At 47.7% G+C, this 16723-nt stretch overlaps 1 protein-coding gene across 2 annotated transcripts in view; it reads right to left on the reverse strand.

The window, feature by feature from the left end:
• LOC144124489 (uncharacterized) overlaps positions 1–16723 on the reverse strand; it is a 1136493-nt gene that overhangs the window by 636018 nt on the left and 483752 nt on the right. The window lies entirely within an intron of this gene.

Below are 16723 nucleotides of genomic sequence, written 5' to 3' on the forward strand. Positions count from 1 at the left end.
TCCAGAATTTTTCTGGAGCCGTACGAATAAAGTGCGGCAAAGTGTTATTGAAATAATGCCGGCGCTCGCTCAAGGAAAGATCCACTCGGCCCCAGGACAGGACGGTGTCACTTGGCAGATGCCTAGGAATCTTAGTGATGCCGCCGAAGCGCAGCTCCTAGAAACACTAAATAGGTCGTGGGAGACAGGGGCTGTGCCGTAGCAGCTCAAGCTAACACTGGTTAACCTCATACAAAAGCCTGGAAAAGGTCCTTCTATCATTTGCAACATGAGGCTAATTTGCTCTCACTTCCACCATCTACAAATTGATTGAGCGACTGAGCACCAATACGATTCAATATTGCCTAAACTACGTCACAACTTGGTATCATCCTGCGCAAATCAGCTTTCGCCCCAAATTCAATACACAAGATTGCTTATGGCTGCTTCGGCGAGTCATTAAACGAACTTCCCGACACCTCGTACCTTTAGCGTGACCTATGTGTGTCATACCAGCTGTGGAAAATCGGGGCCCCAACTCGGCTCGTCGCGATCGTCCCAGCGAATCCTCCATGCTGCAGCTGCGCGCCGCTGCCGCGAGGGGCGCTCGCTGTACGTGACGTCATGCCAGCTGTGGAAAAGCGCCCCCCCCCCCCAACTCGGCTCGTCGCGATCGTCCCAGCGAATCCTCCACGCGCCGCTGCCGTGGGGGAAGCGCTCGCTCTACGTGACGTCATGCCAGCTGTGGAAAAGCGGCCCTGTGTGTTGGCACTGGTGTGCGTGTTTGGTGGCTGTGTGCACGTGTGGACGTGAAGGATCTTCAAACTTATCTTCAGCAGTTTTCCGAGGGTCGACCGACGTGGACTGCTGTCTTCCTTCTTCGGTGAGACTGTTCCATGTGTGGGGTTTTTGCCAGGTTTTTTTTATTTTTGGTGCTGTACCGATAGTTAGGGACAATGTCCCTTTAGGCCTAGCGGCATGTCAGCTTCCCCGGGTGAAGGTCCAGCACCCTGGTTCGCCAGCCTGCCGGCCCAAAGTTTGCCCTTAGACGCTTTTGGTAGAAATGGTGTCACGGACATCCCAGTGACGATTGTACCCTTTGGAGACGGGGCAATTAAACTGAAAAATTCAAAATTGATCCAAGAGCAGCTGAAGGTTGTAACCAACCGCCACTTAGAAATCTCCGAAGTGCGCCCTTTTGGAGGTAGAGGCATATTGTGCCGATCCTCGGATGTGCAGTGCGTGCCAGAGTTGCTGCAATGCACATCCTTCGCGTCATTGCCAGTCAAACGGTTCATACCACAACTTGCATGTTCGAAAGGAATCATCCGCGGCGTGGACTCATCGGCGTCTCCTCAGGAACTTCTTGATGACCTTCAGGACGAAGGTGTTGGCGTGATATCAGTTTATCGCTGCACCAGGGATGCTAGTGGCTCACGTGTGTCGACGGAATCTGTGATCGCTACATTTGCAGGATCTTTGTGCCCTTCTGAGCTAAAGGTGTGGCCTATAGTGTACCGCGTCGACCCGTTACATCCTCGTCCGTTGCAATGCAAAAATTGCTGGCGCTTTGGTCACAGTGGCAGAGCTTGCAAATCTGCGACGCGTTGCCAACTGTGCGGGAAGAACCATTCCGCAGACAACTGTGCATCTGAAAGTCCCATTTGTACTCTATGTGGCGGCAGTCATTCGGCTGATGATGCTGGCTGTCCCAAGCGTTCAGAAGAACAGAATGTTCTGGACATCATTCAACAGAGAAGGTGTTCTAGGGCGGATGCTTATGCACAACTAGACAGAAAGAAGCACTCTTATGCGGGCATGGCAAAATCAGCTGGTTCTGTGGCAGAAGCGTTGCTGACAAAGTCCGTGTTGTCAGTGGTCGAGAATGGGCTTGCAGGTGTTGTGGACCGTACACTGACTACCTTCACTGAAGCTCTGTCCCAGGTTATTGCAAATCAGGTTGCTCATCCAACTGTTGACATTACTGTTCCTTCAACCAGTTCTTCTCATAGCCTCTCTGATGTCTCTCCCATGGCTCCTATGCCTGCTGAATCCTCGTCTGTGCCTGTACGTGGTACCGGGGATACCAACATTTCTACTTCTTGCACTACGGATGTAGAGATGGAGAATTCTTCCCAGAAGCGTCATGCTGCGTCTTCTCCTTCGAAGTCTGCCCTCCCAAGCAAGAAAGGTTCCCCCAGAATTCCACATAAAGCCGATTTGTTACAGGAGGCTGTCACGGCCTCTCTGCTTTTACAGTAACAATGGCGGGGTTAAAAGTACTACAGTGGAATTGCTGTTCAGTGGTATCTTCTTTTCACGATTTACAACACCTTGCCTCACAATTAGATCACGACATAATTTCACTTCAGGAAACTTGGCTTACTTCTATTAGGTCATTCTCTCTCAAACATTTCCGGGTATTCCGAGCCGATCGCAATTACGGTCGGGGTGGTGGCTTGTTAACACTAATTGTTTCTAAATTTGTTCATCGGGCGCAGGTAGCACACCAAATTCAAACACCTGACTGCGAATTGTTGGCTGTTATCACATTTCCATAGTGTGCTCCCCTTACCGTTGCTAATGTTTATTTTCCTTCAGGTGTACACAACACTGATCATTTAAATGTTCTTATACGGTCCAACAATAGAGTGGTGATTGCTGGAGATTTCTATTCACACGACGTAATTTGGGGTTTTCGCACTGATGCATGTGGCCAGCTTCTATGGTCATGGATGTCGGCAAGGAACGTGCTTTGCTGTAACAGTCCAGGAGTAACTTTCTTGCGTTCCGACTCTCGGTCTGTCATTGACCTAACACTGGCTGTGAACGGAGTGCAGGTTTCTTCGTGGTCTACAGTGGACTGTGGTACTTCCAGTGACCACTTTCCGATATCTTGCACAATAGCAGCTTCTCCCCCACGGACGACTGCGTCTCCACAAAAATTCGTAAACCACACACTTTTCAAAAAACTTGTGCAATCCTCTTTCTCCTTCATTGCATCATCGGATAACTTGGATCGCGCTAACCGAGTTCTCGGTTCTGTGTTAGGGGCCTTTGAGCGTTCTGTGTTCATGGTGCAGTCTACGGTCAAGAACAAACAGCCCTCCCTGTGGTGGAATGATGACTGTGAGAGAGCATGTCGCCTTAGAAAAGCTGCTTGGAAAACCCTCTCTCATAACCACTGCCCGCGGAATTGGATAAATTACAAATTTCTAGCGGCTTCATTTAAGAAGACCATTGGTAAAGCGAAGGAGGAGTACAATGAGAATTTGAAGTTATTTTTCCTACCCTAATAACCGCAAAGCTCTATACCGATTCATGTAACGTACCCATAAAACACCGACCTCTCGTGTTACACAGTCCGTGGTCTTAACACCAGAGGATGCAAAAAATCAACTTGACCAGATAGTACAAGGCTTTGCTTTGCGCTTTCAGGCGCGGTTGGTGGTTCCATTCGTACTACCCCCTCCACGCGTAGCCTTCACTGCGGTTACACCTTATGAATTATTTGCCATTGTGAATGGCCTGAAACCTGCAGCTCCCAGATGCGATGGGATCTCTATCGGTATATTGAAGTCGCTTTTAGAAGAATTTCCTCGGATGTATTGCATATGGTTAATGTGTCCCTGGAGAAAGCTTGGCTCCCTTCTGAATGGATAATTGCGAAAATAATCTTACTTTTCAAGGATCCAAAAAGGGTTTAGAAATTGACAACATTCGGCCCATTTCCCTCTTGTCTAATTTAGTTAAAGTTATTGAACGAATTGTGCACAGCCGTCTTACAGATCATATTCTAGCGGTACAAGCCTTCAGTGCTTCTCAGATAGGGTTTCGTCGGGGGTGCTCGATTTGGACCGCACACTTGAATTGGGAAAGTAGAATTAGGATGGCAGTGGAGAAAAAAGAGGTCACGGCTTTAGTTATCTTGGATATTGCTAAAGCGTAAGACAGTGTAGAGCATTCGATTTTATTGCACAAGGTGGATGAAACTCGACCACCTTTTTATATTCTTGCGTGGGTTCAGGAATTCCTCAAAGAAAGGCGGTTCTTCTGTTCGGACGGTTCCTTTACTTCCGAGTCTTTTTCACAGACTAGAGGTGTGCCGCAGGGTTCGTACTGTCTCCGTTACTTTTTAACATACTTGTGCGAAATATAACTATTCAGGGTGACGTCAAGGTGTATGTCTATGCAGACGACATCGCCTTTTTCGCTTCTTCTAGAGACATACATTCACTTTACCAGCTTTTGCAGACCTACCTCAATGAACTGGAAGTATGGCTGGGCAAGTTGCACTTAACTCTAAACGTGAACAAATCTTCAGTTCTCATTTTTCCTCCAGCGTCCCCTCTTTATATAAGTCTACAGTATTGTGGCGCCCAAATCCCGCAAGTGGAGTCTCTAAACTATTTAGGTGTCATTTACGACTCTCACCTCGACTGGCGACCTCATATCAAAAGTATAGTCTTTATTTATTTATTTATTTATTCAATACTGCAGGCCTTTACGGCCCAAGCAGGAGGGGCATACACTTGGCATCAGCGTATAGAACGAAGATAGCAAATAATAATTTCAAAACACTTGTTTTATGGGCAATAGAACATGAGCAAAGCAAGGACTAAACGAAATGCAAACCGAGCTCTTCATTTGGGAAAGTCAAACAGAAACAAACAGAAGTAAGCCAATGAATGAAATATGCAAAAATGAAATGTCAAACTTGCAGCAAGGCAAAAACACGATCAGTTTGGGCAACCAAAAAGCAGACAAGAAAAATATTCAAGAGCAATTCAAGGTTTCAATTGAATCAACGCTGGTTAGAAGAGGCAGAGGTAAGTTGTTCCAATCTGTTATCGTGCGAGGAAAAAAAGAATATTTAAAAACATTAGTTCTGGTGCTGTATGGCGTTAGAGAGTCATCGTGTCGATGTCGTGTTCGGCGTGCCGTAAGTAGTGTTATGTACGGATCAGGAGTCAGAGCAAGAAGGTTATTTTTAAGAAGGAACATAAATTTTAAGCGCTGAATTTTTCTTCTCAGTTCCAGTGTCGGTATTCTATGTTGTTTCATTAGTGCTGTCGGGGAATCAGTTGTACGGTACTTCGAAAAAATAAACCTGACTGCCTTACGCTGTATTCTTTCGAGAGCGTCAATGTTAGTTTTGGTATAAGGGTCCCACACTACGCATGCATATTCAAGTTTTGGTCTTATTAATGATGTATAAGCTAAAAGTTTAGTTTCGGCGGGGACATGCTTCAATTTATGACGGAGAAGGCAAAGTTTCCGAAAAGCTGTGTCACATACGTTAGTTATGTGAGTGTTCCAGTTTAGGCTGTTTGTTAGTGTGACGCCAAGATATTTATACTCGCTGACTTCGGTTAGTGGTTCTGTCCCGAGGGCATAGGGAAAAGAAAGGTTATTAAGTTTCTTGGTTATTTTCATATACACTGTTTTGTCAGCGTTCAATTGCATATCCCAACAATGACACCAGGAAAGAATATTTTGTAGATTATTATTAAGAGTTATCTGGTCATCCTCGCTTGACACTTCCCTGAACAGCACGCAGTCGTCTGCAAACAATCGTATTTGGACGGGTTCAGTAATAACGCTCACAATGTCATTAATATATATTAAAAACAACAATGGTCCTAGCACGCTGCCCTGAGGGACGCCGGAAGTAACTGGAAGTTCATGGGAGTAGTAAGTATCAATATTAACAAACTGTCTACGATCAGTGACATACGCAGCAACCCAGTTAATAATGAAAGGAGGAAGGTTAATCATTTTAAGTTTTTCAATAAGCTTAGAGTGTGAAACAAGGTCAAAGGCTTTCCTGAAGCCTAAAAAAATAACGTCCACCTGGCCGGATTTGTCTAAAATTCTAGCAAGGGAATGGATTACCGTTGTTAATTGTGTCACCGTAGAAAATCCTTTACGAAAACCATGCTGCGCAGGTGAAAGTATATTGTTATCCTCCAGAAAATCTCTGATGAAGTTGGCTATGACGTGTTCAAGCATCTTACAACAAGATGATGTTAACGAAATTGGTCGGTAGTTAGTAATCATTGTGGGGTCTCCCTTCTTAGGCACTGGTACTACACGTGCCGTTCGCCAGTCAGGGGGAAGGGCTGCAGTGGACAGTGACGCACCGAAAATTATTACCAGAAAGTGTGACAGCATTTCTGCGTATCGGCGCAGAAAAACATTCGGTATGTTATCCGGTCCTGGGGTAGATTTTGTTTTTAGATTAAGGATCATAGAAAGCACACCTTGAGCGGATACAAATTCAGGAGATACATTTGATAAAGGTGAAAAGGGAAGTGCAAGCTCTTCTGAGTTAATAAACACTGTGGAAGAATGCATTAAAGTGTTCGGCGATACTTTGCTTTTCGACAACGGGAATGCCATCTTTAATTATTTGATCCACTGCCTTGTTCTTTTTGCTCAGAAATTTCCAGAATTTTTCTGGAGCCGTACGAATAAAGTGCGGCAAAGTGTTATTGAAATAATGCCGTTTGGCATGCCCAATTGACGAGCTCAGCGTAGCTTGTAAGTTCTGTACTGTAGTTGGTGAGGCATTCCGTCGTCTTAAGCGTTTTATTTTTCTTTTCAAGTGAATGACTTCACGCGTTATCCAAGGGTTTTCATTTCCTGTTTTCTTTGTTTTCGTTGGAACGAAATTTTCGATGCAATAAGTGCAGATTTTTTTGAACTTGTCCCAAAGTTCTACTACATTGCTTCCGTGAAAGTTGCTTAGGTGTAAATCGAGGTAATCTAACACGCTTTCGTCTCTGGCACGTGTGAAGTCCTTCACTTGTACAGTTTTTGCCTTCTTAGCGGTACATTTTTTTAAATGACACGAATAGTACACCATCCTATGATCAGACTTTCCATGTTCAATTGATACTGAAAAATTCTCGATTGTTTTGCTCACGAAGACAAGATCAAGCATTGATGATGAAGAACCGTGCACTCGCGTTGGTAAGTTGACAACTTGGTGCAAATTGTGGCATAAGATTATTTCACGCATATAATTAACATGAGTGCTAAATTCGCCACTAGAAGAACAATGTTCCCAGTTAACTCCTGGAAGATTAAAGTCCCCCACTAAAAAAAATTTGTTATGTACGAATGAACTGACATGCTCACGCAAATCACACAGGAATTGAGGTGGTGAGCCAGGCGCTCGATAAACGGCAAATAGCAAGAATGAATGTTCGTAGTAAGAAATCTTTAGGCTAATAGTTTCAGTGCTATCAGCCTGACACAAGAGAGTTGCTGACAAGTTTTGCTTTACCAGCACAGCCACCCCGCCTTTCCTCGTTGATCTGTCACGACGGAAAACACTGTAAGATGGTGGAAAGACGTCTTCATCATCTATGCCACTGTGTAGCCAAGTTTCGGTCAAAACAACGATGTGCGGGTTGTAACCTAAGATAATAGCCTCTAACTGATCACTTTTGTTAACAATGCTGCGTGCATTTATATTTAATATGCGCATATCTTTCGTATCAGTCCGGAGAAGTCAGTCTTGTTTAGCACTGTTATATTTATCAATTTTTTTCCTACAGTTTTTAGCGTCATCCCAAATGTAAAGGTCGTTGTCGACTCGAAGTTTCTCGTTGATTAGTTGAACTTTTCTTTTGTGCTCCCTTTCCTCTGAAGTACTGTCCCACAAAAGTTTACGCTTCCTGAGCGTGTTTCGTGAGTAATCGTTTTGAACAGAAGTATTAGAACCTTTGAGTTTGAAAGCATTTTGCATGACACTTTTCTTTTCTTCGTAATCTTGAAAATATAAAATTACTGGCCGCGTTTTATCGCTCTTGCCGATCCGATGTATTCGGGATACAGACTTGCACGTGATTTGTAACTTGGTACAAAATATATCAGTTAGACTTTTACGACGCAGTACAGCCTCTGTCTCTTCTGGTTCCTCTGATACCCCAAAAACCAGTAAATTCGAGCGTCTACTTTTATCCTCCAAATCCGTAATTTTCGCTTCTAAGGCTTTAACCGTGCTTTCAAGTGCTTCCACGCGCGCGGCTTGTTTCTCCATTTCTGTAAATCGAGTCTCCCAGTCCGTCAGACGTGTTTCCATGCTAGTTTGTTGTATACGAAGTGCTGCAACGTCCTCAATTAATTTATTCTGTCCCAAAAGCAGTTTTTCAAGCAGTTCATTTGTGCTGGAACCTTCCGTGTCAGGTCCGGGATTCAACTCGATATCTCCGCTCAAGAGGAGCAAGCATACGCAGTACACGTCATACACCATTAATACAGCTTGCTGTGGGCACGGCAAGACCAAAATACAACGGTTGTCGCTTTTAACAGAGCTGTAGTAAGCACTAACCTGTACAAGGCAGAAGAATGGTCTGTTAGGCCACATGGTCGCTCGCGGTCCTCCGTGCCCACTGAATTCGAAGGCTTGAAGTTGCTCTTTTATATTCCAAAGCGATGAGGTCACGTGTCGTGATGGTGGCGCTGTCGGTGCATCACGGAACAGTAAAGATATCGCCAAAGGAAGAAGAGAGCTTCGGTCCCTTGATAATCTTGACGCAGCCGCAGATCGGGGATCAGCAACTGCATCTGGCAGGTTTGGAAGGTCGATCTGCCCGTCAACTTGGTTGATTTGCTTTGATGTTCCGACAAGACCAAAAGCAAGGACCTGTACAAGGCAGAAGAATGGTCTGTTAGGCCACATGGTCGCTCGCGGTCCGCCGTGCCCACTGAAGTCGAAGGTTCCAAAGCGATGAGGTCACGTGTCGTGATGGTGGCGCTGTCGGTGCATCACGGAACAGTAAAGATATCGCCAAAGGAAGAAGAGAGCTTCGGTCCCTTGATAATCTTGACGCAGCCGCAGATCGGGGATCAGCAACTGCATCTGGCAGGTTTGGAAGGTCGATCTGCCCGTCAACTTGGTTGATTTGCTTTGTTGTTCCGACGAGACCAAAAGCAAGGACCTGTACAAGGCAGAAGAATGGTCTGTTAGGCCACATGGTCGCTCGCGGTCCGCCGTGCCCACTGAGCTTGGTGAGCGAGCTCTCGGTCGCCTTATGCGAATCAGCAATAGGAAGTTTGGTATGCGCAGAAACACTCTCTTATTTCTTTATAAAACTTACGTAAGACCAATTTTGGAGTTAGGTTGCGTTCTATTCACCGGTTACCCTAGATATAAAATTCAACCGCTGGTTCTTTTGGAGAGGCGTGCTCTACGGCTATGCCTCGGTTTACCAAAATCTGTGGCGAATTGTGTCCTCTTTCTCGAAGCTCGCATACGGGACTTCAACTCTCGCTTCCAACTTCTCACAGTGCGCACCTTCTTACGGGGACTTGAGCCAATGCCTGGAGTGGCTCCTCCAATTTTTTTGACAACCCCAGCATTCTTTCGAGATAAACATTGGCCCATTTACAAACTGCCTCAATTTGTGTTTACCGAGCAACTTTTGTCTAGATTTGCAGTCTCGCTTAGGTCTGTGCAATGCGTCAGCGATTTGCAGGCTGCACCAGCTGTTTGCTTCGACCATGTGCTGCCGCATTACGCAAAAATAATGATGATGATAACAACTTTAATCTTCCGCCAGATAAGGAGGCCCCCTACGCCCCAACCCCGGCACGCAGGCCTCGAGGACGGGGGCGGGGACCTCCGCGATCACAAGCAGGCAAAAACGTCTTGACTCTTCGCGGCTTCTGTCGCCAGGCTGATGGCTTGTTGCTGCTGAGCAGAGACCTCGCTCCGCAGCAGGGCTTCCCAGGCGTGTCTACAATTTATGTTTGCTTTAGCCCCTGTGGAGCTAGCGCATTACCAGATTATGTGGTCGAGGGTCCCTCTCTCCCCACAGTGCTTGCACTTATCATTGTTTCTATCCCCAGTTTGAACATGATAAGCCCAGACCAGGTTTACGATGTTCCCAGCTTGAAGGTGCGGCCATGCGACTGCTTCCCTATTGTTTAGATTTTTGTCCGGTGGTGGCACCAGTCTCCTGCATAACCTGTAATTTTCAACAATCTCCGTGTAATTTTGCAGACGCTCGTCCATATTCCGGCAGTCGGGTGGCTCCATAGCCACCCGGAAGTAGAGAGGTCGGGCTAACTCGTGGGCCGCCTCGTTGCCAGGAACGGAGGCGTGTGTGGGGGTCCAAATTAGACTGATTTTTCTGTTGAGGCGTCTACCGGCCAGAATCCTTGCCGCTTCCGGCGTGATCCTACCCTTTCCAAAATTCCAGATGGCTGGTTTGCTATCGCTGATTATGAAATTGGCTTCCGTTCCAACGCAAGCGAGCACTATCGCAACTTCTTCCGCCGTTTCCGTGTTTCGGCTTCCAATGGTGGCAGCCGATACGGGGGCACCTCGGCCGTCGACCACCGAGGCGACCGCCGCACCTGACTTGCCACTTGCCGCGTCCACGTACGCAACCGACTTGCTGTCCATCGAATCGAAGCGTCTGATTAGTGCTTCTGCTCTCTTCTCCCTCCTCTCCGTGTTGAATATAGGATGCATGTTACGAGGGAGGGGGGAAATGATTAGATTTGCTCGGCAGTCCTGCGGGATGCTCGATTTGCCTCGTAGTCTCCTATCTGTTTGCAGGCCTACCATTTCGAGGATAGCTCCGCCCGTGGTCGTTCGGCTTAATCTTTCGAGCTGCGAAATTCTGAAGCCTCCGCTATTTCGTCCCAGGTATTGTGCACTCCCATAGAGAGGAGCTTCTCTGTGGAGGTGCTAATTGGTAAGCCCAGGGCCCTCTTTATGCACCGCCGAATGAGTGAGTCTAATTTCCTCCTCTCCTCCGACCTGATGTTAAAGCAAGGCGTGGCATAGCTCATGCGGCTTATTACGTATGCTTGGGTTAGTTTAAGCAAGCTTCTTTCCTTCAGACCTCGTCCTTTCTGCGCGACCCTTCTAAAAGTGCCAAGGGCTTGGGAGGCAAATCCCTCTAGCTTTTTGATTGCCCCATCATATATCCATTCTTCTGAATGAATAGTCCTAAGATTCTGATTTTATCTACCTCGGGAACTGGTTTCCCCTCTACTTTAATGTTAAATTCCCAGCTGCGCTTGAATCGGAGCGATGTTGGGTTATATACGAGTAATTCCGATTTTTGCGCAGAGCATGAGAGACCACTACTGGCAGCATAGTCCACGACAGTGTCCGCCGCCGCCTGCAGGCGTTCCTCGATGCTCGCATCGCTCCCCTGGTTAATCCAGAGGTTGATGGCATCCGCATACATACTGAAATTTAGCCCCTCTATGCTCCTCGGGGCTTCGGGGAGGTTCCGCATCGCCACGTTGAAGAGGAACGAGGAGAGAACCGAGCCCTGCGGGGTGCCCCTGCTCCCTAAGTTCAGTGTGGGAGACTCAATGTCTTGGAGCCTCACGCAGGTAGTTCTGTCTGACAGAAAGTCCTTGATGTAGTCGTATGTTCGCGCGCCTACTCCGATATCCTGGAGACCGCGGAGGATCGCTTCGTGTGTAACATTATCAAAATCCTTCAACTACCTAAACGTGCTAAATGGTCTCCTGGAGGAATATCTATTGCAGTATCCGAGCCATGCTGAAATTTTCACAGATGCCTCTCAACAAGCGGAAAAGGCAGCAGTAGGTGTTTATTCAAAAACACTAGATTGGGGTTATTCTCTCCGGATCCCTGATTATACACCACTTTTCACTGGTGAATTTCTCGCTATTGGTTTGGCCCTTCAAAAAATTCCCAGCAATATTTATCATGTCATCATTCTCTCGGACTGCCGCTCACTCTTGGCTGCACAAAAAAGCTAGCAAACTACTCTCCTGTACCGATCCGTACTGTACTTTGTGCCTCGTCATGTCCTAGGGGTACGTTTTCAGTGGATCCCAGGACACTGTGGCATTTCTTCAAATTCTATGGCCCATTTCTTAGCGAAATCTGCCATCAATGGCCCTGTTTCCCAGGGCATTTCAAACCTCACACTTCTGGCCACGTCCCGTTATGAACGTTTCCAAATTCACCATTACCTGAGCCATGAGCCCATCCTTGGTACAGCGGATTTCGAACATTTGAAATTCGCATGGAATATACGTTACTGCGCATCAAGACAATGTGAGGTTTCTATGACGCTGCTGCGTTGTAGGATTCCTCGCCTTAATCTATATTTATGCAGTATGGGGTTCACGCCGTCGAATCTGTGTGCGTCATGTGAGGACGTTGAATCAATAGATCATTTCATCCTCCACTGCCGGAGGTTTGCACGGCAGAGAATTGTGTTTTTGAGAGCGGTGTTGGTAAATCCTCTCGCTCAATTAGGTCTGCCATTTACTCTTCCCGTCCTCCTCTCATTCGGTGCAACCGTCAAAGGGCATGTCATATGGCAGGTGTGTCAGATACTCTACAAGTATATCATTGCAACCAGGAGATTTTTGTGTTAACCTCTCGTTACCTTATCTTCTCTCTCAAAATTGTTTGCTTTCTTATCAAACCTCAAAATTCAGTAATTCTACTCGCACCGCTTGTTTCCTTGATTTTCAATTCGATTTCTTCATGATCAATCTAATTAGGGATTTCCTTTTGATTCATAATCTTCTTAATTCATAAGGCGTTTGAGATTCACTTGGATTGGAACTTCCCTGTGTGGATCTGCACCAAACCCTTGCCAATCCCCACCGTAGGTATGTGCCAACATCTTTCAGGCAACAACAAAAGCGGCCCCCAAGTCGGCTCGTCGCAGTCGTCCCAGCGAATCCTCCACGGTATGTCGGATGATGTGTATAAGGTGAAACTGCAACGATGTGCTGCAGCTAAGAAGCGGCGGCGTGCGGAAGAAACGGATGAAGAGCGGGAACAACGTTCAGCTAAAGGCGTGCATATATATATATATATATATATATATATATATATGTTGTAAGCACTGTGAGTGACCTTCATCTTCATCTCAGCGTAATCATCATCGGTCATCGGGTCGTGCGAAGAAGACGAAGTGTTGCTAAGCTGTGACTAGTCGGTAGCTGCTGCTTCGGCCTACCTGAAGTAAAAAAGGTGAATTTGCTGGTGCGTTCTTCTGCCTCACAAGTGGTGGAGGTGACTCCTGATCCCAGCGTCCTCAACGCGGCACCCCCTGGAGCTCCGTTCCGGTCGTGTTCTTGGCGGCACATCAACCGCCATGGCGCAGTCACATCCCCCTGCTCTCACCGTTCCGGCGCCTGTAGCTACCGATGGGCATCCCACGGCTGCCCATGCCACCTCTGCACCACTGACGTCCCAAGGTGCACTTGCTCAGCACCATTTGACCCACCCAACTTGGTCAGTTACCTCACGTCAGCGCGACCCTCCGGTTTTCGCCGGTCTCCGCGGTGACGACGTCGAAGACTGGCTACAGCAGTACGATCGGGTGAGCGCTTTTAACGGTTGGGACGCTTCTATGAAGCTACTCAACGTCTCATTCTACCTGAGTGACGTGGCTAAGACGTGGTTCCTCAACCATGAGGACGCCATTCCTGACTGGCCTCAATTCACGACACAGATCCGCCAGATATTTGGAACTGTTGGTGCTGGTCCGACCATATATATATATATATATATATATATATATATATATATATATATATATATATATATATATATATATATATATAAATATATATATATATGCGCTTCGCCTCAGTGTAGTGTAGTCGTTATGGAGAGCGCAAAAGAGACGCGACAACGAAAAAACGAAGCGAGGAAGAGACAACGCGGTCAAGAGACTGCAGAAGAACGCACCGCACGACTCGAAAAGCGCCGTAACGAAGATGCGGCTAGAAGAAGTCGTGCCACGTCCCGTAGTGACTCTTCAACTGCGGAAGAGGACGGTTGGACGGTTTGAGTTGTCAAGAGCGTCGGAATGAGGCGCTGTTAAGACGACGTGCCGAGGAAACGAAGCTTTCGCAATTAAACTAGGATGAACCAGAGCTGATCCACAGCCATTTTATTGCAGTTCTACGCCAACGCCACTTACGAACATGAAAGCGAGATTGAGGTGTCCACTAACTCAGGGAGCCAGTTGTGCGCCTTCACTTTCGTGGACTGACCACAGGGCAGGACGCGACGGAAGGTACACCCTTTTCGCGCGCTCCGCGAACTGTTCCTTCACTACGGCACCTCTCTCTTCCTTTCTTCTTTCACTCCCTCCTTCATCCCTTTCCTTAAGGCGGTGATTCAGGTGTCCAACGATATATGAGACAGATACTGCGCCATTTCCTTTCCTCAAAAATCAATTATAATTACACCTCCACCTCTTTTTCCCCAACCTCTTCCTAGAAAAAGTGCTTCGTCGCAACAATATCCTGCCTCTTGATAACGAGATAAAAAGATTTTAACTTTAATGGCCAGTGTGATAGTTATATGAGCTGTTTCAGGCTTTTCTTTTAATTAGTTTTTTGGGGGAAAGGAAATGGCGCAGTATCTGTCTCATATATCGTTGGACACCTGAACCGCGCCGTAAGTTAAGGGATAAAGGAGGGCGTGAAAGATGAAAGGAAGATGTGCCGTAGTGGAGGGCTCCGGAATAATTTCGACCACCTGAGGATCTTTAACGTGCACTGACATCGCACAGCACACGGGCGCCTTAGCGTTTTTCCTCCATAAAAACGCAGCCGCCGCGGTCGGGTTCAAACCCGGGAACTCCGGATAAGTAGTCGAGCGCCCTAACCACTGAGCCACCGCGGCGGGGCACACTAGGCTACCAGTCGAGCATTTCGCGGTACACGCGAGAGGCCAGATGTGCGCATGCGCTGTTACCATGGCAACCAGAGAGGAGGAGTGGGTGCGCCGCGCGCTTCGCGACTGTCTGATGCTTCTGAGAGTAAAATTAAAAAGAAAGAGCACGGGCCTGCCTACTGGCTCAAGGCGAGCCACGCTCGCTGCCGCGTGCTGAAAATAGCAGTGGTAAAGGATAGGAGAGCAAAGAGTGAAAGAAAAGACGCACCGCGCTAATATGCCCAAGGCTGATCCCGGAGGCAGCGAAATACCGGGCCGACCCCTGCCAGAGTGCTTCAAGCTAAGCACTCCGCCTCCTCGGCCTTTCGGCTAAGGTCAAAGTATAGCGCGCTTCGTCGCCTCTCTTTCTTCTGGAGTCCCTCCTTTATCCCTTCCTTTATGACGCGGTTCAGGTGTCCGCCGATGTGTGGGACAGATACTGCGCCATTTATTTTCCCATAAAAAACAATTTAACCTTTCGGCTGCGGTCTGCGGTGTCGGCCTCCACGGCAGGCGTCTGTCTGTCTGTTGCTGCCAGGAAGAAAGAAAAGGAAAGTGCACAGGCCTGCTCACTGTCCCAAGCCGAGCCACAATCGCTACTACGTGCGGGTAGTAGGAGAGTTGACAGATGGGGTAGAAAGACAGGATAGTAAATACGCGCTAAAGACAATGCCGATCACGGAGGTAGTGCAATACCGGTCCAACCGGTGGCGGGAGTGAAGCATCCTTCAAACTCTCCGCCACATTTCCAATCGCAACCTACTATCAAGATAGCCATCGCCTTTACCCTAGCCCATGTAAAGGCCTCAAGAAGGCGGATGAGCGGCTCCTTCTCCGCCTCTTCTCCAATACTTTGCTGTGCCCGGCAGCCCTAAAACATTTCGACCCCTCCTTTAGCGGCAACTGCCCGCACTGTAGCGCGGTGTCTTCGGACACTTATCACATGGTGTGGGCCTGCCCCTCCAACCCGGCCATTCCCCCCATCCCCAACCCAACCCGGGAGGACTGGGAGGCGACCCTGCTCGGCTGCCACGACTTACAGGCCCAACAAGCTTTAGTCGGGCGCGCCCGGGCGGCGGCTACCGCCACTGGGGTCCCAAACTAGGGACCTCCACCTAGTGTTTGTAAGGACCGGTCCCTTACGGGCTGATCCAAACACCTCCTGTCCGTTCTGAATAAATGTTTTCACCACGACCGCTACATTTCCAAAATTAAGTACAATTGACCCGTAACAGATATTCTACGGGGTACGGACATTCGCTATACGGCAGGCATCGCGTGGATCACACCTACCGTTCCGCTGAACGCGTCAAAGTGCACCGGCGTTTATGAAACTTTGATTTTGGGGGAAAGGAAATTTCGCAGTATCTGTCTCACTGCATCGGCGGACACCTGAACCGCGCCGTAAGGGAAGGGATAAAGGAGGGACTGAGAGAAGAACGGAAGAAACAGGTGCCGTAGTGGAGGGCTCCGGAATAATTTCGAACACCTGGGGATCTCTAACGTGCACTGACATCGCACAGCGCAAGGGCGCCTGCGCCCTTTGCGTTTCGCCTCCAACGAAACGCAGCCGCCGCGGTTGGGTTCGAACGTGGGTACTCCGGATCCTGGAGCGGAAGGATTGACCTTGCATATCTGAGAAAAAGCAACCAGTCTAAATACTGTGTAGACAGCATTGACACAACTGCGTGTTATTTTACCGATCATCGGGCAGTGTTTACCTCTGTCAAAACAGTTGAATAAATAAAGTGCCTCACCGAATACTTCTTCAATGCTTAACATTTTAGTCACAACAAATTCGACAACATGCGTAACCAGCGAACTACACCTCTCGCTACGTGTACCCTGGCATAGCTCAACTGAGCCGCTGCCATTTGTTTTCAACGCTTACGTGTGTGCTATAGATATTGAGGATGAGCGGATACTCTACTTAGTGGTTCTGGTGTGTGCTGGGGCGTTTTTTTTTGGAGCCTCGGCTTCGTTTATAGTGCTCTTCTACCGGAATTCCTGGCGGCTGTGACCTAGGACTAACTCTGGACTACAATCTAC

Source organism: Amblyomma americanum, chromosome 3, assembly GCF_052857255.1.
Source record: "Amblyomma americanum isolate KBUSLIRL-KWMA chromosome 3, ASM5285725v1, whole genome shotgun sequence".
Classification (NCBI taxonomy): domain Eukaryota; kingdom Metazoa; phylum Arthropoda; class Arachnida; order Ixodida; family Ixodidae; genus Amblyomma; species Amblyomma americanum.